Here is an 11271-nt window from a genome sequence, read left to right on the forward strand (position 1 = left end):
CCTCCAAAACTAGGTGATTTACAGCTTACACATCTGGCATATGCTGATGATATTGTCCTCATGAGTCTAACAAAGGTTGGACTAGCCAGACTAATAACAGAACTCTCAGTTTTCCTGTCGGCAAACAAGCTGGCCCTAAATGCTACTAAAACTAAAACAATGCTAATAACCAACCGCCGTGTAACACACCATAATATTTGGTTAGAAGGAAAACCGTTGGAGAAGGTATCAAACTACAAATACCTGGGATACTTTATCGACGACAAGCTTGGCTTAATAGACCAGAAAAAATATCTGACTCAAAGAGCAGGAGCCCTAATATTCGGGCTAAGCACTTTGTCGAAGAAACTGGAAGGTCCATCATTAAAACCTTTATTAACTATGATGGCGAATAAGGTTCTTCCCACCCTGACATATGCAAGTGTAGCAATGCACGGAAAGGATTCTGACCTATTAAACAACTAAATAACCAAAATTTATAAAAAGGTGCTTCGACTACCCAACATGGCTTCACCGGCACAAATGCGCCTTGAATTTGGCTTAAAAAACTAAACATTAGGAAGACTATATTCATATATCAAGGTCTGGTACCACATTAAGAAAAAAGCAACTGACAATAATCTTATTACCTTTCTATGGCAGGAGTTGAATACTCATAAAAAATCAGAAGCAAACAAATTCCTATCGCATGCATTGGAGGTAACATGCTCCGAAAATCTTTGGGATAAAAACTTGCCATTTGCTGCATTAAAACAGGCATTAAATAAAGTGACTAAATTTCACTCATTGATTACGGATAGAGAAATTTTTTCCCATCGTTCCCACTCCTGGACCGTGATCAATAGTTATAAGTCACTTTCCCCAGCAGTCTACTTGGATACAACCTATTCTATCTTGATCAAGACAAAGCTGATGGCCCTGAGATTTGGAATGTGAAGGTAACCACCCAGGCTATCTGTATAGCAAACACCAGCTATATATTCAACTGCAACATTCCCAAAATTAGAAAACTTAAACCATAACACAAACAATCATAATGATATCAAAAATAGTGTATTTTAATAAAAACAGGGATACATTTTTACAATGTAAATATACAATTATGATGAATTGTTGATAAAAAGTGATATATTTTATATTTAAGAAAACACAAATTAAAAAACATTAGACGGGCAATGATACATGTCCTATCTATTGTTGCTGTGGCTGTTGTATATGAGTCAACGCGTTTCGACACGTCGTGGTGTCTTCCTCAGGACATTTATAATTTCAGCCAATTTATCTATAAAGAACAAAATGATATTAGTTCTTATTCTTTTTCCACGTTTCAAAGCAGTGTCACAGTTTACAATTTCAATTTGTTCATTCATAATAGGTAATAGCGAACCCTGGAACACTTATTCATTTCATTTCTGTTGTTTGGTTCACCTCATTTAACATGGGAATATCTAGTGCAGTTCGTTATTTTATTTATATTCTTGCCTAATACATAGCAAGGAGTACAAGAGATACATTACTACTGGAGCTATCCTAAGGTGAACAGGCCTAGACAATCACAGTTCTGATATTACTTGTTTTGTCTATAGAGTGCATTTGTTTCACTGATAACATTCTATAAAAATCCTGTTCAAATTACATTCCATAAACTTGATGTCTTTATCCTTCTATCAAGAAAAAGGTGAGAGACACTCAGAAAGAAAGTTTAAGTAGCAAGATAAATGAAAAAAGAGAATTTACAGCTTCAAATATAAAGCTTCAGGCATCTTTTTCAAAGGGATTCAAATATTGGCTTTGACGCCGTCAGCAACTAGTGTCCTGTCCTATAGTCCTCCACATAACTGATACTACATTTCTATTTTCACCAATACTATGTTGTAATTAAATTGGTGTATACCTATTCATATTTCCCCGAATGTTAAGCTTCCCATGTCTTTACCTGACATAGACCTCTGTTTAGATGGTCCATCTATGGATTTCTTCAATTAAAAACAGAGTAAGTGAGGCACCGTTATTTTCTTTCCCTGAAATCGGCATGTGTCACCTGTAGAGGACATAATTTTGTGTTACTTAATGATCACTCTGTTTATTTCCTTAGCGCGATAGAGAGCGGCATCTAAATACCCTCCTTCTCTTTTTATATCGGGTTGCCTACCTCAGTTTTGGGGATCCACTGCTCCCATCTCACTTAGCCTGTATTTACACTTTCTGTGGGTTTCTTCAAGTACAGAATCGCCTCTTGGCTGTAGATGAAACCATAAGGGCTAAGCGTTACAATGACACACAGATCTCTTCTTTAGGTACAATTAAATGTGCTTGTAATAGTATTTTTCTCACCACTAAAACCGGGGAGTTTTTCAAATATGAAGCGCAACACACCATAGGGCAGTAACTGGTTAAGTTTCAAGACAGCCCGTGTGGTGTCTTCGAAAAAATACTGCTCCCCGCATTAAATTACAGCGTCAACGTGGAACTGTTGGGGTAAAATAAAATGCGAAGCTTATTTAACTATTTTCAATTTCTTTTTACAGCATGCTTCTGTCGGGGCCCCATGCGGTAGGAGAAGCAACATGTGTTCCTACCTTAGTGAGTCTCTTTAAATAAACAGACAGCCGTTCAGATTTTCTCAAAGTTGCAGACAGCGCTGCCGTCAGACGGGTTTCTCCGTTTTTCCCTTCTGACCGCGGAGACCAGCAGTTTGTTTTGCTTTGCGCTCGCTTCTGGCAGGTCTCTAATCTTTTTGACAGAGTACCTGGGAAGTGCCTGGGGAGTTTAAGAAATGATTCTATCAGTATGCTAGATGTTCTAAAGCTATTGCGCTTAGCACGTAGGGGCTAGGAACACCATTCCTTTTCGGGCTTACCTTTTTGGCGCTCTTTCTCCCTCATGCAATGGTCCAATCACCGGGCGGCTTGTAACGGCAGAAAACAAAGGGATTCACACACCGAATCCAATTGGTATTTATACTCTACCTTCGTGACATCATATCCCTAAAGCTCCTCCCCTATTTAAAGCTATAGTTTCCTTTTCACCCATGTTGTTGTTTTTGGGATAAAATGAAAGAATGGAGAGTTTACTAGCGTACTCCTGCAACTTCACTTTTCATTCTTATGCATCAATTAGTGCTTAATCTATTTAGGTTGAAGTCCCTAATGTCTTCATACTACAGAAGTCTTTAGGGGTTTGAATGGTCAATTAAGCATTATATTAAGATGGAATTAGCTATACATTTTAATGCATTGGTTCATGCAGTTATCTAGGGGTCTGTTCTTATATTTGGTTATTCCATCATATTATAGCGTTTACCCACGGGCATTCTAAGTTTAGGCCGTGTTCGTATGTGTTAAGGGTAAAAATCCAGTATAGTTCTCGCTTTTTCCTAATCTTTTCCCCTCCTTTGTCATTTGGCAACTGTATTTTTTCTAGAATTCGCCATTTTATTTCTTCCGGAGAGTGTCCGAAGTCCAAAAAATGGCTCACTAGAGGTGCTGTAACTTTTTTTGTTTTTATTGCTGACCTATGCTCGGTCAGCCTAGTTTTTATTGCTCTTCCTGTTTCGCCAACATATCCTAGATGGCAAGGACATGTAATAAGATATACCACATTTTGTGTATTGCATGTCCATAGGTCTTTTGCTTTTATCTCAACCTCATTCAGGGTCATTGTCTCTCCAAGATGGATATTCTTACATGACTTGCATGAGCCACAGCTAGATGTGCCTTTTATTGGATTATTATTTGTAAAAGACCTTTGTACAAATGGTGGATTTTCCGGACTTTTACTGAATCTGGAGCGGACAATTTGATCCTTCAAGTTTTTATTGCGTCTATGCGCATACATAGGTTTGGACATTTTTTGATGAGCGTTATTCAGGTTCAGTAGGTGCCAATTTGAATTAATAATTTGCCTAATGGTCCCATCTAAAGTAGAATGTTTAGTTATGCAGACCAGATTCGGTGCATTTTTCATACGTTTAGAATTCAGGAGTGCATCTCTGTCATAAAACCTAGCTCTCTTGTAAGCCTCTCTAACTAGGCGACGGGGGTAGCCTCTTTGGATGAATTTAATTTTCATAGTCTCTGATTGCGAGTCGTAATCTTTTAGATCGGTGCAGTTGCGCCGTACCCTGAGAAATTGGGAAAACGGAATACTCTCTTTTTGACATTTCGGGTGAAAACTTTTAAAGTGCAACATAGTATTCCTCGCGGTAGGTTTGGTGTATAAGTCAACCTTTAGGGTACCTTCATCATTCTTGATAAAGATATCAAGAAACTCTACCTTGTCCTTGTTGGTATGGGCAGTGAACCTCAAGTTCACATCTGCTTCGTTTAGCCACAGGAGGAATTCCTCAAGAGTCTGTTCCCCATTGGTCCATACAAAGAAGATGTCATCTATGTAGCGGTACCAATGGGAAACAGACTCGAAGAAAGGGGCCATTTCATTAAAAATGTTTTTTGTTTCAAAAGCAATCATGTATATATTGGCTATTGATGGAGCCATAGAGGCTCCCATGCTGACTCCCTTCGTTTGTAGGAACAATTGCTCACCAAATTCAAAACAGTTCTCTTTCAGCACTAGAGTTAGACATTCCCTTATAAAATTACTACAGCAAGGAATCTGATGTTCTTCAATAAACCATAGTGTTGTCTCTATGGCTCCGATTTGTGGTATGTTGCTGTACAATGACTCGATGTCAAGAGTCACTAAAATATCTCTCTGAGGGTTAAATTGGAGATTCTCAACTTTTTTTATTATGTCACCTGTGTCCTTAATATAGGAGGGTGATAAAGAGATATATGGGCGCAATATGTTGTCCAAATATTTAGAGATGGCTTCCAAAGGGGTCCCTATCGTTGAGACTATTGGACGATATGGAGGGTCTTCTTGGTTCTTGTGGACCTTGGGCAGTCCGTATATGCATGATACTTTCCTATCGGATTTATTTAAAAATTCAAATTCTTTTTTGTTTATAATTCCTGTGTCTAAGGCTTTAGTTGTTATTTTATTAATTGTTTTCACTATCCTATTTGTAGGGTTCAACTTGATCTTTTTATAGAATATCGGATCATTGAGCATCTCTAACATTTTACTCTCATATCTTGCAGTGTCAATCAGAACTATTCCCCCACCTTTATCGCTACTCTTAACAGTCACAGTTTTGTTATTTTTGAAACTCTTTATTGAATCATGTTCGTCCTTTGTGATGTTATAGATTGGTTTAGGGACAAATTTCAAGGTTTGGTCTAATTTATTTAGCACCGCTTTTTCAAAGATCGCGATCTCTGGACCTACCTGCTCTAAGGTTGGTGTAAAGGTGGATGGTAGGGCCACTATATTGGGGGATATGTTGTCTAATGTTAGAGGGTCATTTTCAGTGAAGTATCTTTTTAACCTGATTTTTCGAAAAAAGGCATGAATATCTTGGTACAATTCAAAGATGTTAACTTGAGCATGGGGGACAAAGGATAATCCTTTCGATAAAATTGAGAGGTCAGAGGGTACTAAGTTAAAGGAGGAAAGATTGAATATCGGGATTACATCCCGTTCCTCCAATATTGCTTGCTCCTTGTTTCCAGGTACTGTTGAGGTTCCTGGGCATATTGGTGATTTTGATAATTCCCTCTCGTAGGATTCTGGAATCTTACTCTTCTCCGTCCCCCTCTCCCCCCTCTGTTCCCTAAAAAAGGGCGACAATTGCCTCTTTGATTATTTCTTGGGTCAAAGGATCTTTCGTCATGAAACCCCATTCCCCCTTCTTCCTCTGATTCTGGATCTGAGGAATCAGAGAAGGTATTGATTCTTTGTTGGGTTTCGTATCTGGGAGCCCCATGTTGATAGTCTGATTTAAAAAAACCTTCCACAAGATACGGATAGGTCCGTTCTATGGTATAAAACCTTTTATCCTTAGCAAACTTTTCTTCCTTTCTTTTTCTGAGATAGTCTGAAAACGAGGCTATATCCTGCTTTATGGTGTCAAATTGCTTATTCGCATCTTCAACTGTTGTTGATTTTTTAAGCTTTTCCTCGAGTTCTTCTATCTCTTTTCTTATATCCATGGCTAGATCTTTTGCTGTAGATATTATCAGGATCATTAAATCTCTGGAGCAGCGAGTAGCAATCATGCTCCATTTGGTGAGAAAGGTTTTGATATCGACAAAGAGCCCAGGAATATTCCTAACTCTTAATCCTAAGGGAAAGATGCGAATAAGCAATTTGACACCATAAAGCAGGATATAGCCTCGTTTTCAGACTATCTCAGAAAAAGAAAGGAAGAAAAGTTTGCTAAGGATAAAAGGTTTTATACCATAGAACGGACCTATCCGTATCTTGTGGAAGGTTTTTTTAAATCAGACTATCAACATGGGGCTCCCAGATACGAAACCCAACAAAGAATCAATACCTTCTCTGATTCCTCAGATCCAGAATCAGAGGAAGAAGGGGGAATGGGGTTTCATGACGAAAGATCCTTTGACCCAAGAAATAATCAAAGAGGCAATCGTCGCCCTTTTTTAGGGAACAGAGGGGGGAGAGGGGGACGGAGAAGAGTAAGATTCCAGAATCCTACGAGAGGGAATTATCAAAATCACCAATATGCCCAGGAACCTCAACAGTACCTGGAAACAAGGAGCAAGCAATATTGGAGGAACGGGATGTAATCCCGATATTCAATCTTTCCTCCTTTAACTTAGCACCCTCTGACCTCTCAATTTTATCGAAAGGATTATCCTTTGTCCCCCATGCTCAAGTTAACATCTTTGAATTGTACCAAGATATTCATGCCTTTTTTCGAAAAATCAGGTTAAAAAGATACTTCACTGAAAATGACCCTCTAACATTAGACAACATATCCCCCAATATAGTGGCCCTACCATCCACCTTTACACCAACCTTAGAGCAGGTAGGTCCAGAGATCGCGATCTTTGAAAAAGCGGTGCTAAATAAATTAGACCGAACCTTGAAATTTGTCCCTAAACCAATCTATAACATCACAAAGGACGAACATGATTCAATAAAGAGTTTCAAAAATAACAAAACTGTGACTGTTAAGAGTAGCGATAAAGGTGGGGGAATAGTTCTGATTGACACTGCAAGATATGAGAGTAAAATGTTAGAGATGCTCAATGATCCGATATTCTATAAAAAGATCAAGTTGAACCCTACAAATAGGATAGTGAAAACAATTAATAAAATAACAACTAAAGCCTTAGACACAGGAATTATAAACAAAAAAGAATTTGAATTTTTAAATAAATCCGATAGGAAAGTATCATGCATATACGGACTGCCCAAGGTCCACAAGAACCAAGAAGACCCTCCATATCGTCCAATAGTCTCAACGATAGGGACCCCTTTGGAAGCCATCTCTAAATATTTGGACAACATATTGCGCCCATATATCTCTTTATCACCCTCCTATATTAAGGACACAGGTGACATAATAAAAAAAGTTGAGAATCTCCAATTTAACCCTCAGAGAGATATTTTAGTGACTCTTGACATCGAGTCATTGTACAGCAACATACCACAAATCGGAGCCATAGAGACAACACTATGGTTTATTGAAGAACATCAGATTCCTTGCTGTAGTAATTTTATAAGGGAATGTCTAACTCTAGTGCTGAAAGAGAACTGTTTTGAATTTGGTGAGCAATTGTTCCTACAAACGAAGGGAGTCAGCATGGGAGCCTCTATGGCTCCATCAATAGCCAATATATACATGATTGCTTTTGAAACAAAAAACATTTTTAATGAAATGGCCCCTTTCTTCGAGTCTGTTTCCCATTGGTACCGCTACATAGATGACATCTTCTTTGTATGGACCAATGGGGAACAGACTCTTGAGGAATTCCTCCTGTGGCTAAACGAAGCAGATGTGAACTTGAGGTTCACTGCCCATACCAACAAGGACAAGGTAGAGTTTCTTGATATCTTTATCAAGAATGATGAAGGTACCCTAAAGGTTGACTTATACACCAAACCTACCGCGAGGAATACTATGTTGCACTTTAAAAGTTTTCACCCGAAATGTCAAAAAGAGAGTATTCCGTTTTCCCAATTTCTCAGGGTACGGCGCAACTGCACCGATCTAAAAGATTACGACTCGCAATCAGAGACTATGAAAATTAAATTCATCCAAAGAGGCTACCCCCGTCGCCTAGTTAGAGAGGCTTACAAGAGAGCTAGGTTTTATGACAGAGATGCACTCCTGAATTCTAAACGTATGAAAAATGCACCGAATCTGGTCTGCATTACTAAACATTCTACTTTAGATGGGACCATTAGGCAAATTATTAATTCAAATTGGCACCTACTGAACCTGAATAACGCTCATCAAAAAATGTCCAAACCTATGTATGCGCATAGACGCAATAAAAACTTGAAGGATCAAATTGTCCGCTCCAGATTCAGTAAAAGTCCGGAAAATCCACCATTTGTACAAAGGTCTTTTACAAATAATAATCCAATAAAAGGCACATCTAGCTGTGGCTCATGCAAGTCATGTAAGAATATCCATCTTGGAGAGACAATGACCCTGAATGAGGTTGAGATAAAAGCAAAAGACCTATGGACATGCAATACACAAAATGTGGTATATCTTATTACATGTCCTTGCCATCTAGGATATGTTGGCGAAACAGGAAGAGCAATAAAAACTAGGCTGACCGAGCATAGGTCAGCAATAAAAACAAAAAAAGTTACAGCACCTCTAGTGAGCCATTTTTTGGACTTCGGACACTCTCCGGAAGAAATAAAATGGCGAATTCTAGAAAAAATACAGTTGCCAAATGACAAAGGAGGGGAAAAGATTAGGAAAAAGCGAGAACTATACTGGATTTTTACCCTTAACACATACGAACACGGCCTAAACTTAGAATGCCCGTGGGTAAACGCTATAATATGATGGAATAACCAAATATAAGAACAGACCCCTAGATAACTGCATGAACCAATGCATTAAAATGTATAGCTAATTCCATCTTAATATAATGCTTAATTGACCATTCAAACCCCTAAAGACTTCTGTAGTATGAAGACATTAGGGACTTCAACCTAAATAGATTAAGCACTAATTGATGCATAAGAATGAAAAGTGAAGTTGCAGGAGTACGCTAGTAAACTCTCCATTCTTTCATTTTATCCCAAAAACAACAACATGGGTGAAAAGGAAACTATAGCTTTAAATAGGGGAGGAGCTTTAGGGATATGATGTCACGAAGGTAGAGTATAAATACCAATTGGATTCGGTGTGTGAATCCCTTTGTTTTCTGCCGTTACAAGCCGCCCGGTGATTGGACCATTGCATGAGGGAGAAAGAGCGCCAAAAAGGTAAGCCCGAAAAGGAATGGTGTTCCTAGCCCCTACGTGCTAAGCGCAATAGCTTTAGAACATCTAGCATACTGATAGAATCATTTCTTAAACTCCCCAGGCACTTCCCAGGTACTCTGTCAAAAAGATTAGAGACCTGCCAGAAGCGAGCGCAAAGCAAAACAAACTGCTGGTCTCCGCGGTCAGAAGGGAAAAACGGAGAAACCCGTCTGACGGCAGCGCTGTCTGCAACTTTGAGAAAATCTGAACGGCTGTCTGTTTATTTAAAGAGACCACTAAGGTAGGAACACATGTTGCTTCTCCTACCGCATGGGGCCCCGACAGAAGCATGCTGTAAAAAGAAATTGAAAATAGTTAAATAAGCTTCGCATTTTATTTTACCCCAACAGTTCCACGTTGACGCTGTAATTTAATGCGGGGAGCAGTATTTTTTCGAAGACACCACACGGGCTGTCTTGAAACTTAACCAGTTACTGCCCTATGGTGTGTTGCGCTTCATATTTGAAAAACTCCCCGGTTTTAGTGGTGAGAAAAATACTATTACAAGCACATTTAATTGTACCTAAATAAGAGATCTGTGTGTCATTGTAACGCTTAGCCCTTATGGTTTCATCTACAGCCAAGAGGCGATTCTGTACTTGAAGAAACCCACAGAAAGTGTAAATACAGGCTAAGTGAGATGGGAGCAGTGGATCCCCAAAACTGAGGTAGGCAACCCGATATAAAAAGAGAAGGAGGGTATTTAGATGCCGCTCTCTATCGCGCTAAGGAAATAAACAGAGTGATCATTAAGTAACACAAAATTATGTCCTCTCCAGGTGACACATGCCGATTTCAGGGAAAGAAAATAACGGTGCCTCACTTACTCTGTTTTTAATTGAAGAAATCCATAGATGGACCATCTAAACAGAGGTCTATGTCAGGTAAAGACATGGGAAGCTTAACATTCGGGGAAATATGAATAGGTATACACCAATTTAATTACAACATAGTATTGGTGAAAATAGAAATGTAGTATCAGTTATGTGGAGGACTATAGGACAGGACACTAGTTGCTGACGGCGTCAAAGCCAATATTTGAATCCCTTTGAAAAAGATGCCTGAAGCTTTATATTTGAAGCTGTAAATTCTCTTTTTTCATTTATCTTGCTACTTAAACTTTCTTTCTGAGTGTCTCTCACCTTTTTCTTGATAGAAGGATAAAGACATTAAGTTTATGGAATGTAATTTGAACAGGATTTTTATAGAATGTTATCAGTGAAACAAATGCACTCTATAGACAAAACAAGTAATATCAGAACTGTGATTGTCTAGGCCTGTTCACCTTAGGATAGCTCCAGTAGTAATGTATCTCTTGTACTCCTTGCTATGTATTAGGCAAGAATCTAAATAAAATAACGAACTGCACTAGATATTCCCATGTTAAATGAGGTGAACCAAACAACAGAAATGAAATGGATAAGTGTTCCAGGGTTCGCTATTACCTATTATGAATGAACAAATTGAAATTGTAAACTGTGACACTGCTTTGAAACGTGGAAAAAGAATAAGAACTAATATCATTTTGTTCTTTATAGATAAATTGGCTGAAATTATAAATGTCCTGAGGAAGACACCACGACGTGTCGAAACGCGTTGACTCATATACAACAGCCACAGCAACAATAGATAGGACATGTATCATTGCCCGTCTAATGTTTTTTAATTTGTGTTTTCTTAAATATAAAATATATCACTTTTTATCAACAATTCATCATAATTGTATATTTACATTGTAAAAATGTATCCCTGTTTTTATTAAAATACACTATTTTTGATATCATTATGATTGTTTGTGTTATGGTTTAAGTTTTCTAATTTTGGGAATGTTGCAGTTGAATATATAGCTGGTGTTTGCTATACAGATAGCCTGGGTGGTTACCTTCACATTGTATGTTTTCCCTGACC

The 11271-nt window shown here is 38.3% G+C and overlaps 2 long non-coding RNA genes across 2 annotated transcripts; one reads left to right on the forward strand and one right to left on the reverse strand.

Annotated features, from left to right (window-relative positions):
- Positions 1 to 1145: 1145 nt before the first annotated feature.
- Positions 1146 to 2220, reverse strand: LOC144819397 (uncharacterized). Its single transcript, XR_013607343.1, has 3 exons — positions 2153 to 2220; positions 1937 to 2041; positions 1146 to 1282 (listed from the first exon to the last, which is right to left on the reverse strand). It is a non-coding gene; the product is annotated as an uncharacterized LOC144819397 (long non-coding RNA).
- A 7743-nt stretch (positions 2221 to 9963) lies between these two features.
- Positions 9964 to 11038, forward strand: LOC144819398 (uncharacterized). The gene is made up of 3 exons (XR_013607344.1): positions 9964 to 10031; positions 10143 to 10247; positions 10902 to 11038. It is a non-coding gene; the product is annotated as an uncharacterized LOC144819398 (long non-coding RNA).
- The last annotated feature ends 233 nt before the right edge of the window (positions 11039 to 11271 follow it).

The sequence above is a fragment of the Lissotriton helveticus genome, chromosome 2_1 (assembly GCF_964261635.1).
Source record: "Lissotriton helveticus chromosome 2_1, aLisHel1.1, whole genome shotgun sequence".
Classification (NCBI taxonomy): Eukaryota; Metazoa; Chordata; class Amphibia; order Caudata; family Salamandridae; genus Lissotriton; species Lissotriton helveticus.